Source organism: Aulonocara stuartgranti (assembly GCF_965226115.1).
Source record: "Aulonocara stuartgranti genome assembly, chromosome: 1".
Classification (NCBI taxonomy): Eukaryota; Metazoa; Chordata; class Actinopteri; order Cichliformes; family Cichlidae; genus Aulonocara; species Aulonocara stuartgranti.
Window position 1 is genome coordinate 31,425,021 of NC_138939.1, and position 16,155 is coordinate 31,441,175.

At 40.4% G+C, this 16,155-nt stretch overlaps 1 protein-coding gene across 1 annotated transcript in view; it reads right to left on the reverse strand.

The window, feature by feature from the left end:
* Positions 1 to 308: 308 nt before the first annotated feature.
* Positions 309 to 16,155, reverse strand: part of kcna4 (potassium voltage-gated channel, shaker-related subfamily, member 4) — a 109,902-nt gene continuing 94,055 nt past the window's right edge. The window contains exon 5 of the mRNA XM_082535427.1: positions 309 to 476. The gene's annotated coding sequence lies outside the window, so the exon portion shown is untranslated. The remainder of the gene's footprint in view (positions 477 to 16,155) is intronic.

Here is a 16,155-nt window from a genome sequence, read left to right on the forward strand (position 1 = left end):
CATTTACATTTCCTCCAATTTAAGAGTGACTGGCTCAGTGAAGTGAGAGACTGAGCCACAGTAGCTTTCAAGCTCCCCTCAGACTAATACTGAAGAGCTGCGTGAAATAAAACCTCTCACTGAGCTGCCTCTCAGCTCTGAGGAGATGTCGCTAGTGCATCTGTTAGGGGGGTGGGGGGGGGGTGCGTGAATGAACGTATGGGTAAAGCTCCAGTTTGCTCACAAGAAGTTCACACTTATCCCTCTGCATTCAGATACTGTACCATGCACGCTGCACACATCACTCCCTGTCACTCACCTCAGCCCTGATTCGCTCCCTGAAGCATAACACCCCAACATCTGGCTCGCTCTGTCCTCTTCCTTTTCTGGGTCACATCCCATTTCAGGCAGAGGGAAGTCTGAGTCCTGTGTAAGACCTTCTCCAAGGTGGTTTGACCAGCTGGCTTCTGATCTTCCTCTAGGCAGTTGTGTTGTTTCTGTGTGTTGGAGGGGGTGGGGGTATTAACTTTGGTATGTTCCCTCAGGGATAGCATCAGGGTTGCAGCTGCACATGTAGAATGAGTAGGAGTCTGCAAGACCACGGCCTTGGAAATGAATATACCACGCAAATGAAAAAAAACGTATGTATGATCTGCCAACCGGCACCTGTGTGACATCATTTAAAACACACAAACTTAAACCAAACAAGTCATTTGTTAAGTTTGGACCATATTTCCAGTGTAGAGATGATTTCTACAGTCCAGATTACATGTGTACGTGCATATTTATATCTTTGTTTACTTAAAATTCACTTTAAACATTGTCAAACCTTTATACTTTGAACACTTTAAAATGGCCAAATGCCATATTTCATAATACAGTACTGTGCAAAAGCCTTGCCCTTCAGTTCTTTATATTCTGCAATGAAAATGGGAAATAGATGCAGTGATTCATCGAAACATGTGCAAACATACGTGGAATTACAGTAAATAAGGCAAAAATAGAGTTTGTACAATTCAACTCAGTTCAAATTGACCACCTTTATTCTTCAGCACAGTCTGAACTCTCTTTTAAGCTTTCTTAGTATTATTTCTTTAAGTAGTTCTTTAGGAATATTTCTCCAGGCTTCTTGAAGAACATTCAAAGCTCTTCTTTGGATGTTTCTGCCTTTTGTTTTGTTTTCTGTCACTGCTTCAATAATGTTGAGGTCCAGGCTCCAGTCCATGACTGATAGGGTTTCATTGTGTGTTTTTCTGCCAAGGTATGCTTTTACTGCACTGGCAGTGTGTTTGTCATACTAAAAAAATAAGGCCTTTGCCAGTCAAATGCTTTCCAGACAGTACTGCATTGTGGATCCAAATCAGACACCTGTCTGAATTCATAATTCCATCAGTTTGACAAGATCCCTACAAACCACCAGCTGAAATGAAGCCACAGTCCATGAAAACACCTTGGTTGTGCTGTACAGATGTTGTACCCTCACTGTTGTGCTGCTCTCCTGACCGCCTCCTTATATAATGACAATTTGAACTAAAAATTTCAAAACACTCCACTGAGATTATTTCTGATGGAACTTCTGATTCCCTAAAAACTTTCAGATGCTTTTTATCTGCTGTAGATATTTCTTAGGTCTACTACTCCAATTGTTCAGTTTCCTCAGATTTTATAAGGACACACTGCAAATCGTGCCAAAACAAATGGTTTTTACAGGAAAATCTGGCTCCTAATATAAAGAAATACGGGGCGGATCAAGACTTCAGCATAATATTGTATGTCAGTCAAATGTCAATTAAATATTCCCTTGTTGGTATCGCTTATCTGGATTTTGATTGCAGTTTTGTTCCTCTGCCAGTCTTAACACAAGTAGTACTGTGTAGATATGACTGTTGTCCACATGTTATTATATTGTTTCATAGATGGGCGATATGCTCAGGGAACGACGTGAAATGAGCCAAAATGACTTCTTTCAAACAGAGGGGGAAGTCTACATGATGAATAGTGATCATTCTGAACCATGAGCTACTCTAGTAGAGTCCAAGAGTAAAAAAAAAAACAGGCCTATAAATGCACATAATAGGCTTCGTTTAAAGTTTGAAAGTGTAAGATATTGATTATGCAGAGTGAGAACATAACTACTGATGAATGAATGTAAAATTAAGTGGAACTTTAATGTGAAAATGTTATTTTCACTCCTTTTTCACAGCTTTTTAGCAGTTTAATGTGTAAAAATTAACTCGATTTTATTACCTGATTCTAAATTTTGTATGAAAGCTATGAAAAAGTGACTGCATCGTTAGAATAAATATCTCAGAGAGGAAAAGGGGATATTACTTATCCTGAAAAGTGTTCTTTTTCTTTTAGAAAAAAAAATCAAATATTAAATACTTTTCCGTTGATTGATTTTTTTTTCCATACTTAAACTGCAGCAGATTTTTAGAGACTGCTAACTGTTCTAAAGCTGAAAATGAGACTTTCCTTTATCTTCTTGAAGCATGACAGCAGTGACCATACATCTGCCCGTACTTTATTAACAATTAGGGTAAATAGCTCACATTTATTAAAGGGTTAATGACAGAGCATGAGTCAGCAGGCATTTTCCACGGGTATGGCTGTGTGTATTTTAGGTTTAAATGCTTTAAATGCTGCACTTTAACTGATCACATCTCAGCAGTGCTGAGGTCAATGACTCTTAGCTGCACCTGATCAGAGCACCCAGGGACATTAAATGTGCATTAAAAGATTTTCTGGAGTGGATAATAAAATGTTTATCGACATGCTTGGATTAAGCCAATGGGCGAGATGGGAATATTGATACATTTTTTAATATCTTTAACTTTACATCAGAAATGTGCTCATGCAGGTAAAATCCTAATTAGAGAATGACTTAAAGGTCCAGAAATGAAGGGCCTGTAACAGAATCTGTTGAGTTATTATTGACGTTTTGAGGATTCTGTGGTTACCTGAACAGGAGGAACACGTTGTACGCTCCTTATGGCAAAGGGGAGAGAGACCCATGGTAAATGTATAAATATCCATTGCACATTGGCTATAGATGCCTATATAGCCATCATACTAATTTCAAATGAATACATATACAGTCCATGCTGTCATCAAAGGGATAACACAACACGAATCACCAAAACATATCAACTGACTAGAGTACGTTGGAAAGATGCTACTAAATATCTGCACGACTAGTTTTATTGAGGTGTAGCTGAAATGCGTAACAGTCTGCAGACACTTTTTTTGTTTTCTTTCTAATTGGTCTTTCCTGACTGAGCAGCAGTGATACGAGAACCCCCTCAGGGTGCCTGAATGCAGCACAGCATTGGCACAATAGTCAACGTTCTGGGGCATTCTCCCTGCTTGAAACATTTTTAAGTAGGTAATTGCGTACTTATACAAATGTGCAAACATACACTAGGAATGATAATCTGATACCTAAACATTCATAATTCCATTGATGTTAAATACTGTTTGTAATTTCAATTCAGTTGTCCCATACGTACATTGGGGAGGCTTGTTCGACTTCAGACACTCACATAATCAATCTGAGGTAGTGCAGGATGATTCAAGAGGAGAAAAAAACTGCTGCTGTGTATTCTAATATATGTGCCTTGCTAGGAATATTGAATTGTATCTGTTTGGGTTAGAAAATGTCAATGTCTTTTTCATAAGGGACCAGAAGCCCAATAGAGGGTTCAGTATTTAACAACATAAGCCGAGTTTCATGGAACCTGGTAAAGAAAGGGAGTGTGGATAAAAGAAGAACTTACTCAATGTTGCTATCGACCTGCATCACTTTCTTACAGAGGGTTGGCCTTGGCAGGGGGCTTAGTTTTTCTGATAAGTTTTCTCGTTGGTGGTCGGATGATCTCTGGTCCTCTTGGTCTGTTCTGCCCCAGGACACCATTAAGACCCCAAGGAGAGGATGTGGTGATGTATAACAAATCCCAACCCCTACATCGGGTTTGTTGTATTATTATAGGTCTACCTTAAAGTATAAGTGCGTTGAGGCGACTGTTGTTGTGATTTGGCGCTGGATAAATAAAACTGAATTGAAACCCTGACACTGAACAAGGTGCTCAAAGCTAACAGGACTAAAAGTACAAGGCTAGGATGTGTTGACTATAACAAGTCGCGCTTTTTTACATTTCAGTTTAAACATAATGGACGGTTATGATACACTATTTTAAGTTAAATACGGATACAATTACTCCTCAAGCCTCTGTTGCTGTGACACAATTTTCTTGTGTGGTTCGTGTGATTAGAACAATATAAATACATTTAATTTAAAAATCCTGCCCTCGTGGTAATTAAATGAAAATGCAGAGATGTTAACAACATGTATTCAGTACATCAAAAGGGAGAATTGTTCCCCATTGGATTAAATGTCTGATGCATGCTGCACCATGTACTTATGTGTTAATCCATTTGTGACTAAAATGTAAGTACAAGTTTGGTAGTAGTAATTGGAGCCATTAGACACGTGTAATGCAATAAACGAACATTTACCACATTAATACTGGCCCGTGCCTACCCCAGTAGGTAAACCCATCAGTATAAAGTAACAACATTTAAATTTCGGTTATCCTATTTTGCATGCTGACTGCTAACTTATCATAGATTTGTACAAATGAACCTTTGTTGGTGTTGCTGTTGTTGGTACTGATAAAGATAAAACCAAGGATATATAGCAGTGGTTATTTCTTACATTTAAGGTCTATTTCACTGCCTGGTGGTTTCTCCTCTCTTAACCTTCTCGGATGGTTTAGTTTGAAGCAAATTATCTAATTTATAAACACATAAATGTGTAACATGGCATTCCATATTGTTGGAGGCAGCCATGAGAACATGAGTACACTGTGGTCATAAAAGGATGGGGATGATGAGCAATAATACACAGGTAGGCTGAGGTGTTTATACAATGCCCATACCATTACAGCAGTACCACCAGCCTGAACCGTTGATACAGTGCAGGACGGATCCATACTTTCATGTTGTTTACATCAAATTCTAAAGTTACCATCTAAGTGTCACAGCAGAAACTGAGACTCATCAGAGCAGGCAACATTTTTCCAAACTTCTGTTGTCCAATTTTGGTGAGCGGTGAGTGTCTGTGTAGTCTTCTGCTGCTCATCTGCTTCAACGTTCTATGTTCTGTGTATTCAGAGATGCTGTTCTGCATACTCTGGTTATAATGAGTGGTATTTGAGTCACCGTTGTCTTCCTATCAACTCAAAGCAGTCTAGGCATTCTTTGACCGATAAGAGAATTCATAATAGAATTGGAATCGCTAAATTCTTATCAATTCCCATCCCTCGCGGGAGATAATATATTTGTCTAAATGTGTTGGGCCAAGAAGTTGCAAGTGAGCAAGGAAGGTATGGTGTACAATCCAGGGTCCTTGATCACCAGAGACGATTAAGCTAGGTGGCTAATGTGTATTTCCACGTGAATGTTTTCGTAATGTCTCTTCAAAAGTTTTCCCAGGATTATTGTCATGTTGGACTGAAATAAAATCTCACTCTGCTGTTGCTGCAACTCACTGCAGTGTTTGCAGGCATGTCTATTTCACACTTTGAACCAGCGTGTCTGTTGCACATTTTGCCGTTATACTGGGTTGAGCATGAAAAGAAGGCATTTTTGCCCAGAGAACTGCTGCTCGCTGGATATTTTCTCTTTTTCAGACCATTCTGAGTGGCTGAGAGGCTGTGTGGGAAAATCTCAGCAGATCAGCAGTTTCAGACCAGCCTGTCTGTCCCCACCAACGTGCCGTGCTCAAAGTACTAAAACCACTTTTCCTTGACATTCTGATGCTCGGTTTGAACTTTGGCAGGTTGTCTTGACTATGTCTGCATGCCTAAATGTGTTATGCGATTGGCTGATTAGACATTTGTCTTAACAAGCAGTTGAACAGATGTACCTAATGAAGTGGCCAGTTAGTGTATATTCTCTGCTCCTCAGTGTATCTTGTGCTCCAGTACCTGTCTGTGAACATTAATAATTATTTACTATAGATGCATCGGTCGACCTGCTGCTAGTAGATTATTGGGTTTAGATTTATGTGTCAGCTCACTAATTTTATACATGACCCTTGCCACTTGATGTGCCCATCAGGGTAATGGAGCATGTGGATGCTGATGGATGGTAAATACATCCGAGCTGTCAGGACTTTGCCCACATAGATAAATGTATGCCCCACAAGAGGAAATAGTAAAAAACTATATATATATTTCATTAGTACACTGTTTTGTTTTGTTTTTACAGAGACATTATGCAAAGCACTTTAAGATGTTTTTATACAGTTTAAACTGTGACGCTTTTCAACTTCATTTTGCATCAGCTGCTTCCACAAAATCATAACATCAGCATAAATCAGATAAAGTTACATTTCTAGATCGATGAGTCCTGCAGGTCTGCTAATCAAGTTACTCTTAGGCCAGTTTTATTGATGATAATGACTTTCACCATTTGAACGTAATTTGGTTAAGGTGGTCACAGCAGCGGCTTTAATCTGATTCAGATTATTTATGCAAAGTTGTAACTTAGAGTGTGCAAAATATAGCACCACCAGCACCTTTGATCAGCGCAGATGTGACCGTGCATATTGCTTTCACAGTGTTTTCTTTACCTTTTTCCGTCCTTTTTTCGGTTGTCTTATATTTTTCTTTCGCTGTAGAAAAAGCCAGCACCCACCACCACTTCCCCTGCCAGTGGCGGACTCCCTCAGGTATCGGTGCGTTGGTGGTTCTTTGTGTCTGGGGGTGGGCGTCCGGGTACACACCGGCTCACTCCTTGGCGGCCGCTCATCGGGGCCTGGAGCCTGGGGCTCGCTCGGGCCACTTCGGAGGTGGGGTGCCCCCAGCCTCTCGGCCTGGGGCTCGGTCACTCAGGCACAGCTGGCTGCCGGCGGAGCTCATGGGCGCGTCACTACAACTCCCCCTGGCTTCTGCTCCGCGGCTGCTGGGTGAGCCCTCATCTGGGACTCTCCTCAGCTCTTACTGGGACAGTGGCGCGGCTGCCCCTCTGTTGGTCTTCCTTGGTCTCTTGTGTTCTGGGGGCCTCTGGATGTCTGGAGTTTTGATCTCCTCCATACCTGCTTCATACCCTGGAGGACGGGGCTGTGGCCCCCCCACACTCCCTAGCAGATCGTTACATGGAGAAACCTTTGGAATGCAAGCATGCTGATCCACACAGGTATGCACACAGGTGTACACACGGGTATTCACAGACGCGGACTACAGCTTTCTTGGCTGCTGCCTCAAAGCACATTGTGCGCTGTCTATCTTGCGTGCTGCACAATATCGTTTATTATTTAGTATCTACTGATATCTACTGCTAGCTAGTTTATTGTGATGGTGCTGTTTTTTTTTTATTATGTTGCTCTTTGTTGTTTGCTTTCTCTTCTGTTTTTTTTCTCCACACAGGTGACCCAGGTGTTTTGTTTTTTTGTTTGTTTGTTTTTTTCTTTCTTCCCCCCCTTCTCACCGTCTCTTCTCCCCTTTGGTTTTCTTTCTCTCCCTCTCTTTCTTTCATTCTTTCTCCCTGTCCTATCCCCCAGTCATGTCTGTCCCGTTTGTAGCAACTGAAAATAAAATAAATTCATAATTATAATAAAGGTCAATCAAATGGACCAATATGGCAAGGCCATGATGATCCACTTGGTAAAATAAATCCGCTTGGCATCTTTCTTGGCCTTAAGACAACAATTCTGATGGCCAAAGATCCAAACGGGACACAAAAAAAAAGAAAAAAGAAAAAAGAAAAAGCCAGCAGCTGTTGACGTGCTGCACCTCCAATCTTATTGTATATGTATCACTGATGGGAAAAGAGATGGAGGCGGAGGAGGTGGGGGTGCCAAGGGTGGGTGTGTGTGTGTGTGTGTGTGTGTGTGTGTGTGTGTGTGTTTGGGTTGGCGGTGCAAGTTGCTGGGGCGTAAAAAGTCCACTACTATTTGTCACAGTCGACTCTGCCTGGCTGTCAGAGGGGCCTGGCTGTATTCTGCAGCAGAGGCCTCTGGGAGCATCCCACTGTGCATCTGCCAGGCAGTAACCTGAACGCCTGTTGCTCCCTTAGCTATGGAGTGTGTGTGTGTGTGTGTGTGTGTGTGTGTTTGGAAGTGAAGCATCATGCAAAGAAGAGAAAAGAAAAACAGGAGGTTTGCCAAAACTATCTGCCCATGTCAGCCTTCAAGGTGAGACTCTCAGAAATAATGTTGTTGTTGTTGCTGCTTATGCTGACCTAGGTCCGCATCAGTGTTTATTTCTTGCTCACTCTGTATAGTCTTGCATTTTAAAGTCAAATTATTAGAAGTAGAATTTTCTTAAATTATATAAAATATATAAGGTGTAAGTGTCCTTTAAGCGCAGAAGCCCATACACAATACACGATATGATACTAATATATGGTGTTATTGTTTGAGCTGGAGAGCTGGAGCTAATTTTAGTTCATGGATTTATGTACTGGGCCCCAAAATCAGACTTGAGTTGAGTCTAGTTAATCCACTACTTACTGTTGGCTGAGCACGCTTAGTTGCAAGCAAGGTCACATTATATCTAACTGACCGCAGCAATGTGAGTTTTGATTTGGTAAACAAAATGGTACAGAACTGCTATAAACTGAAAGGTGACTTGTTTAGAGCTTTGTTTGCCTTATTTATTTGTTTAGCTAAATGCAAACAGCTTTGGTTTATCCAAACTAAGCTGAGGTAAAAAATAAAAGCCACGCAGTTAAAAGACTAGCTTCACTTTTTTCCTCTTTGCTGCAGTAGACATGTCAGGGGGGCTACCGAAAACTAGCTCTTGGCTGTATCTGCAGATCATGTGGTATGCGAGGAGTCTCTTATGCACATATTCAGAGTTGAAAATCTGAATATGCTTCAAGAAAAATATTTTGTGTTAGTAAGAGGAAGTTTGGAGATTTACTTAATGTAAAACAGCAGGTTGGAACTGAGACTGGCAGCAACAGCTCCTGTCCAAAAACACATATCACACACGCACACACCGGTTGGCCCCAAGGACACTGCTTTCTCTTCACATGATTCGTCTCTCTTGACATGCAGGTCATCAGCTCAGCATGCTAATGAATGAATGAGTGAGTGAATGAACGGATGGATGAACGGATGAATTCCCTTGCATGCTGAAGTAAACAGCGATCACAGGATGGACCCTGGATGTCTTAGTCAAGCTGTCTCTTGCATTAAGGTTATGTAACTGAGGGAGTGGAAAAGGACATGTGTATGTGTGTTTGCACTGAGTGCGCGCATGTGCATGTGTATGTGTGTGGGGGTGCGAGCTCAGTTCCTTTTATTCACAATTGCATCCTGACTTTGCTCTTTTGAGGATTATGGAGGTGGCAGATAGCTTCAAAGAGTATCATTTTCAAAGGTCATTATGAGTTATTCTCACTCTCAGTTTTTATAAAATCTCTTTTTCAAATCCCACAGTCCTTATCAAACCTATCGATTGTACTGTGTTTTTACCTTATTCTACTGAATTCTTAATAATAATTTGACAGCCAAGTAATGCAATTGACTTTAATGTTATTATGACATGAAATATTAAAAAAAAAAAAGTAATATATTACAAAATTTTATCTGGTCAAGCTTAACTATATAAAAAAATAATTTTGTTATATTTATTATATTACTATATATATATAAAATATTTTTTACATATAAAAATTATTTATTAATTATTAACCATTATTATTTTTATTATGAATCCTTTTCCACACAACAAAACCAAACCAAAAAATAAAACCATAAATATAACAACATTAAAAAAAATCATGTTTATTAGCAAGTTTCTGTGAACATTCGCGACACCCTCTTGTGGTAAAAAGTCTGTATTACACAAAAGTGTGGCCATGCCCAAATTCAGCTTCAGTTGATACGTCTTCAATATAATACAGAGATATGTAATTATTATTAATAGTAGAATTATTAGTAACTTTTTAGTTTCATTGCAAACATATGATGGGGATGTATTTACAGGGACCATGAAAAACTTTAAAATGTAGGTGAAATAGCTCAAGTTTTTTTGGTGTAACAGAAAACTGGGCAATTGTTCCACTCTAGTGAAGTCCTTGCCATTTTGTAGGTCAGCTCCGGGTTGGCTGATGTGTCACACTGTTCACATCCAATTAGCTTGCCGTTTAAAACCCCTCAAACTTAAAACAGAAGCTCCTGCGATTGTAATGCCGGCTTGTTATCTGATAGGAAGCTGCATGTGACCCTGTGTGAAGCCAGTCTCGCTCGCATGTGCACATGTGTCGCTTGTTTGCTCCCCCCTGTCACTTCACCAGCTAGGGGGTGGTTGAGCCTGCCAGCTCTGAATGCATGCAGTGAGAGGAGAAAGTGTGTGTGAGAGAGAGGTGAGAGAGACATAGAGAACAAGCGAGTGTTTATATTTGGATCTAGCGGTACACTCGTGTTTGAAAGCTCTGAAGAAACGCGATCACAGTTTCCTCACATTCTATTTCATTTCTTTCCTAGTCTAGGAAATCGTTCTCTGGCTCCCTCCACACGACAGCAGCTGTAATAAAGCAGATACTCACGTTTCACACACGCAGTTTGGAGAGTCTAAAAGATTTCTTTCAGAAGGTGGCACTGGAAGGGGGGCCTACACTGCAAGTCTTTCTTTAACTTTTGAAAACAATCTGTCAGTCATGCCTGCTTTGCAGCGATTGTGGAAAGAAAAAAAGAAAGAAATATCCCCGTTTCCACTTTGCTTTCCTGAACTACTCACCTCTATGTTTGGCAGCTACAGAGATAGTGTGCTTGTAGAGTGAAAACAACATTAGTGTCCTGACTGAGTACGAGGGAGTTAGTCAGTCTCTCCTCACTTCCTTCAGCAACTGTTAGAAATTGTGGCGAACTCTAAATATTATACAGTATAATATGTTTGTCATTTTCACATTTGTGGACCAAGAAAGAGGTCGCTGAGGGGGACAATGGACAACTAGGTCCAAGGAACTTGTAGTCGACATGCATCTTAACCTTTTTGCTTCTTTGGAGATGCTCATTGACTCCTTGTTTTGGTGATTTGTTTTTGTATGTCAATTATACGCCTTGATTATGTTGCTGGGATATGCTCCAGCCCCCTCATGACCTTTAATTGCATAAATGGAAGAGAGTAGATGGATTGATGGATGGATTGGTCACATGTAAAGACATTTCACGTGTATACACTACTAGTAAAAAAGTACACATGATCAGGTAAGCGTCTTCTCTGACGTTGATCTGAAACATGCTTCCTACTTCCTTAGCACAGTTTGAGAACAGAGAAGGAAAATGACATTCGAGCAAATCATTTAGTCAGCAGTAAAAGTGGATTCACACACAAGATATGGAGTGTATGTACGCTATGTACAAGGAGCCTGCAGGGATGCTGCAACCACATATTTGTCATACATATACTGCCATCCATGGACTTCTCAATACAATAATTCATTGTTCCTGGAATGAGAAAGCTCTGCTGAGATCCTGAGGCTGAAGCTTAGCGTGCCTTTCTCAGCAGTTTAAGGGAAAATTTTCTGTATGTCTGTAACACATTTGAATTGAGAACTTCAGGTTACGTTTATAAAGTTTACCTCTGAAAATGAGCTAAAATTCTGCACATTCTTAGATTTTACGCGAGATACGTTTAAAATTTGAAAGATTAAATTAATTGGGTTCAACAAGACCGGTAATACTTTTCTTTCACTGTCACACTCCTGCAGGTCAGAGGGCAGGGAGAGCAAAAAGAGATTTACAGTTTTAAGCTGAAAAGACCAAATCATGTGATCATGTGAAAGTACTGACATTTGCAAATGGCACGTCATGGCAGACAAAATGCACACAAACAGTCACACATACTTCACCTCAACAACTAAGCCTCCTTGATAGAGTGCTGGGCTGTTAAGCCAATGTAACGTGGAACAAGTGGATGGGAGCTGCCAGCTAATGATATCTATTTAATTTTCTTTAAGCCTGGGTGCTCAGATGTAGGTCACAGGATGATTCACCTCAGCAGCATCCTTGCAAAAACAAAACAACAACAGCAAAAAAAAAAGAAGAAAAAGAAGAAAACAGACAATGTGGAGACGTTAAGTGTGTGGGAGCTGAATAAAGCAGTGCAATGCATTCTTCCATCTCTGTGTCGCTCTCAGTATCTCCCCCTGTCTATCTTGGTCATTTTCATTCTGTTTGCAGCTCAACGCCCTCACCATTTGTCCGCACGGCTCTGCGCCGTCATCCTATCTGCCTTGACAAGGAGGGTCTTGCCAGACGCTCATTTGGAAATGGGTTAGAGCTGCATCAGTGACTCAATTGAGATGCATCTGAGGATGTTAGTCTCGCTCCGGGCCGCCACAGCTTTTAGGTGACGCGGCTGTAGCTTCAATCAGACTGGAGACTGTTTTCTTTTTGTTCAGACGGGCTCATTAACGTCAACACAATTTGACATTGAGGACAATTTCTGTACTATTTTGTACACACTTTGTTCAACGTTTTGCTGCACTGTCAAGCAAGGATTTGTGTTGAAAACAGTTGTGACAGCTGAACCTTTCCTATAAAGCAACATTCATGGAGTATTTTCTGTACGTATAGGTGGTAATCTGTGCTGCAAGTTTGGACTGGACTGAGAAATCCTGTGGTGAATGCCCTTAGAAATTAGGTGGTTTAAAAATATAAATAAATAAAACTGTACAACATCTTTCTGTTGCACGGTACAGGAGTCATGTACCCAGCTGTGCAGTCCTAGTCGACTTTAGCGACTCACTTCCACAGCAGCTTTATCAGTATGAGTGCCAAACGGTGACGTAACTGGAAGCTGACCTCGCTAACTTTTAGAGGCAGCGAGGAGAGCCCACACATAAATTCGCCAAGCTGGATGGGACTTGAAATTATTGCAAGAAGGTGTCAGAGTTCAGTCAGCCACACCCAACAAAAAATATTGTGTTGCTTTTTGACAGCTGATTGGACTGTATAAACAGATAGGCAAGTATAATTATTGATAATGTTTTTAATAATTAGCTCAGTTTGTTCAATTTAACTCTACATTTATTGAAAACATGTTTTAGCATTTGTTTTGACAAGGACACACTGACAAATCCAGTGTGTCCTGGAATCAATCTATCCATCTTCTTCCGCTTACCCAGGGTCAGAAGCCCAGACCTCCCTCTCCCCATCTACCTCCTCCGCTTGTCCAGGGGAACAACAAGGTGTTCCCAGGCCAGCTGAGAGATATAATCTCTCTAGCGTGTCCTGGATCTGCCCCGGGGCCTCCTCCCGGGTTGACATGCCTGAAGAACCTCGCCCAGGAGGCGCCCAGGAGGCATCCTTGTCAGATGCCCGAACCACCTCAACTGGCTCCTTTTGATGTGAAGCGGCTCTATTCTGAGCCCCTCCCGGATGGCCAAACTTCTCACCCTATCTCTAAGGGAGAGGCCAGCCACCCTTAGGAGGAAGCTAGAAATAGCTTGCCTCCTGAAATACCTCCACTGCCTCCTTTTGATGTGGAGTCATAATGACTTTACTCTGAGCCACTCCAAAAATAATCACTCTATTTCTGAGGGACAGTCTAGCTGGGGACAATTTGTATACATATGATCATGACAATAAAACTACTTCTTCTTCTTCTTTTGTTAAGCTCATTTCTGCCAATTGGTTCCATGGTGTAATTCCTCCAGGCACTACACACAGCTTGTGGGCATACATAAGGATCTCCAGCTCCCTTTTTCTCCTTTCCTTACTCATGACTCCACTTGGGGAAGCAACTCCTTCCCAATCTGGAATGGGCACTCCATCATTGCTGCTTCAAACGTGTCTCACATCTGACTTTCAGTGAATCATCTGACTTTCAGTGAACATTATATAAATTTAAATGGAGAAATCTACTTTTGCGTGATATGTTATTTCACACGGGCTGTAAACAGCACTGTGTTCATCTTTTTTCAACTTGTTGCAAATGTCTATTAAATTAGGACTATTCTCATGATGGTTTCTTTCTTGGCTAGTCCCATTTTGCAAAATCATTTGAGCAGTCCTATAATGTGTTTGAGATAATCAGGATTATACCACACTGTAAACTAACATTTCCACCACTGCTAAAGATTTGTGTGCAGTGTGATGAGGGGTGACAGACATGAAATGAAATGCTGCATGATGATATATGAATTAAATCAGCCTGAACAACTTCAGACTGAGCGTGGTTGTACATCAAGCCGGAGTTAAAGGACCACAAGTAGGAGGTTTATATATTTTAATCAGTTTACACCACTTAATTATAATTTACATAACATTTGGACTATTATCTAAAATCTGTGAAGTGTGTCAGATGTTTTTCTACAGTTTCCAACCCCTTGAGGCTTTCAATCCTTAACATGCATTTGCATACAACAGGAAAATCAACTCAATTTCGAAAGCTTGAAGTAGAAAATCTATCACGGTAAATGCTTACCATTTATAAGTTACGCTTTCATTTCATTCAAATGTTTAAAATCCTCTTTTGCTGATGAATCGGATGATAACAAAAATCTGAAATAGGTTCTAAGACTTTATCTTAATTAGTAAGTGTTTTAGTTAGCAATCTATTTTAAAATCACTATAGCTACAGTACAACTATATATATACAGCAGGGATGCACACTGTTGTATTAAGTCAAGCAGCTAGTCATGCAGTCTGACTTTGCAAGGGTTGGGTTGTTCTAAAGAGCTCAATGAAATCAAGTATGGTACGTTAATTGAATGGAACTGCTGCAACAAGTCATTGTTTTTGTTTTTTAATTCTTCATTAATAAATGCACCCAAATGCAACTGGTTAATCCCATCCATGAGTGCACTCAGCCTTGTGAATTGTAACAGCAGGTAGAATATCACAGAGCCTGCATCCCACTCTGCTTCAGTAATGTTGAGGTCCAGACTTTGGGGAGGCCAATCCATGACTGCTAGTGATTCATTGTGTGTTTTTCTATGCAGGCATGCTTTTACTGCACTTGCATCACTGTCATCATGCTGGAGAAGTTGGTATTGCAAAGTGGATTACAATCAATGACACTTTCCTTGTGTGACACCTCTGCCTTTTCTCCCTGTTTCCCTTACTTCAGAATGTCTTCTTGACAGCCACCCTTCCACTGACACTATTTTTTTGAGTCTTCAGTGAACAGTAGATAGCAGTAGATCAGCTGAAGGGTCAGATGTATTTCTCGTGTCAGGTCTTTGCTTAAGGACATGAATTTCAGATACAGTTTATCTGCTATAGATAGTTTTTCATCCAGTTCCCTGAAAATTTTAAAGACATACTGCACACCATGCTGAGATGTACCAAGTCAATACTATTTTATGCCTGTCAAATGATTTTGTTTGTTGCATTTTTCATTGATTCAACTAAAGAAATGGGGAAATGAATCAAGACACAATTCATCCTGTCAAAGAAAAGAACCCCAACCCCTCCCAAAAAACAAAATAAGAAACTATTCCTCTGAAAATGGTCAGTTAAAACATTGAAAAAGCAGCCATAGCCCAAAGAAAACCTTTGGAAGAGAAAGTCTCAAGAAAGTCTTGAGAAAAAATTATACAAAACCTTTTTTTGGTATAAAAAAACAAAACAATAACAAAGGGCATCTTATGCTTCGGATCACATTTGAGTAGTGCATTTCTGTTAAATTCTCCACACTGTTGTGTTGCGCACATTGATTTTAAAGCAATTTCTGTATTTATGTATTTTTTCTGTCTAACATCACTACTTTTTGATTCATGCTCCTCTCTACTGGACATCTGCCTCCTGTCACTGCATCAATTCTTCCTCTCCATCTATTTTTGTGGGCTTGGAACATCATGTCATACACAGTATTACAGCTACATTACAGCCTGATTGACCATTTTTTATCCTGCTGCGATCAAATTAATCTGGACGGGTCTGAAACAATGAATGATAATATAACAATCTGGGAGCTGGCCACTTGTTCCAAAAATCAATTGATATTTGGCCAGAGCTAATGCCTGCACAGACTATCCAGTGTGGTGTGACAGGGCACTTGGAAGTTAACAGGCTATTGGAGGCAGCTCTGCAGGAGCTGTTATTTGAACTATTTTACAGAGAAAATGTTTTCCAATTTTAAGATTGGAGTTATTTGTGTTTTAGTGAAGGTTTTATTGACATTATATTTTATAACTTGCTGCAGTTGGATTTAA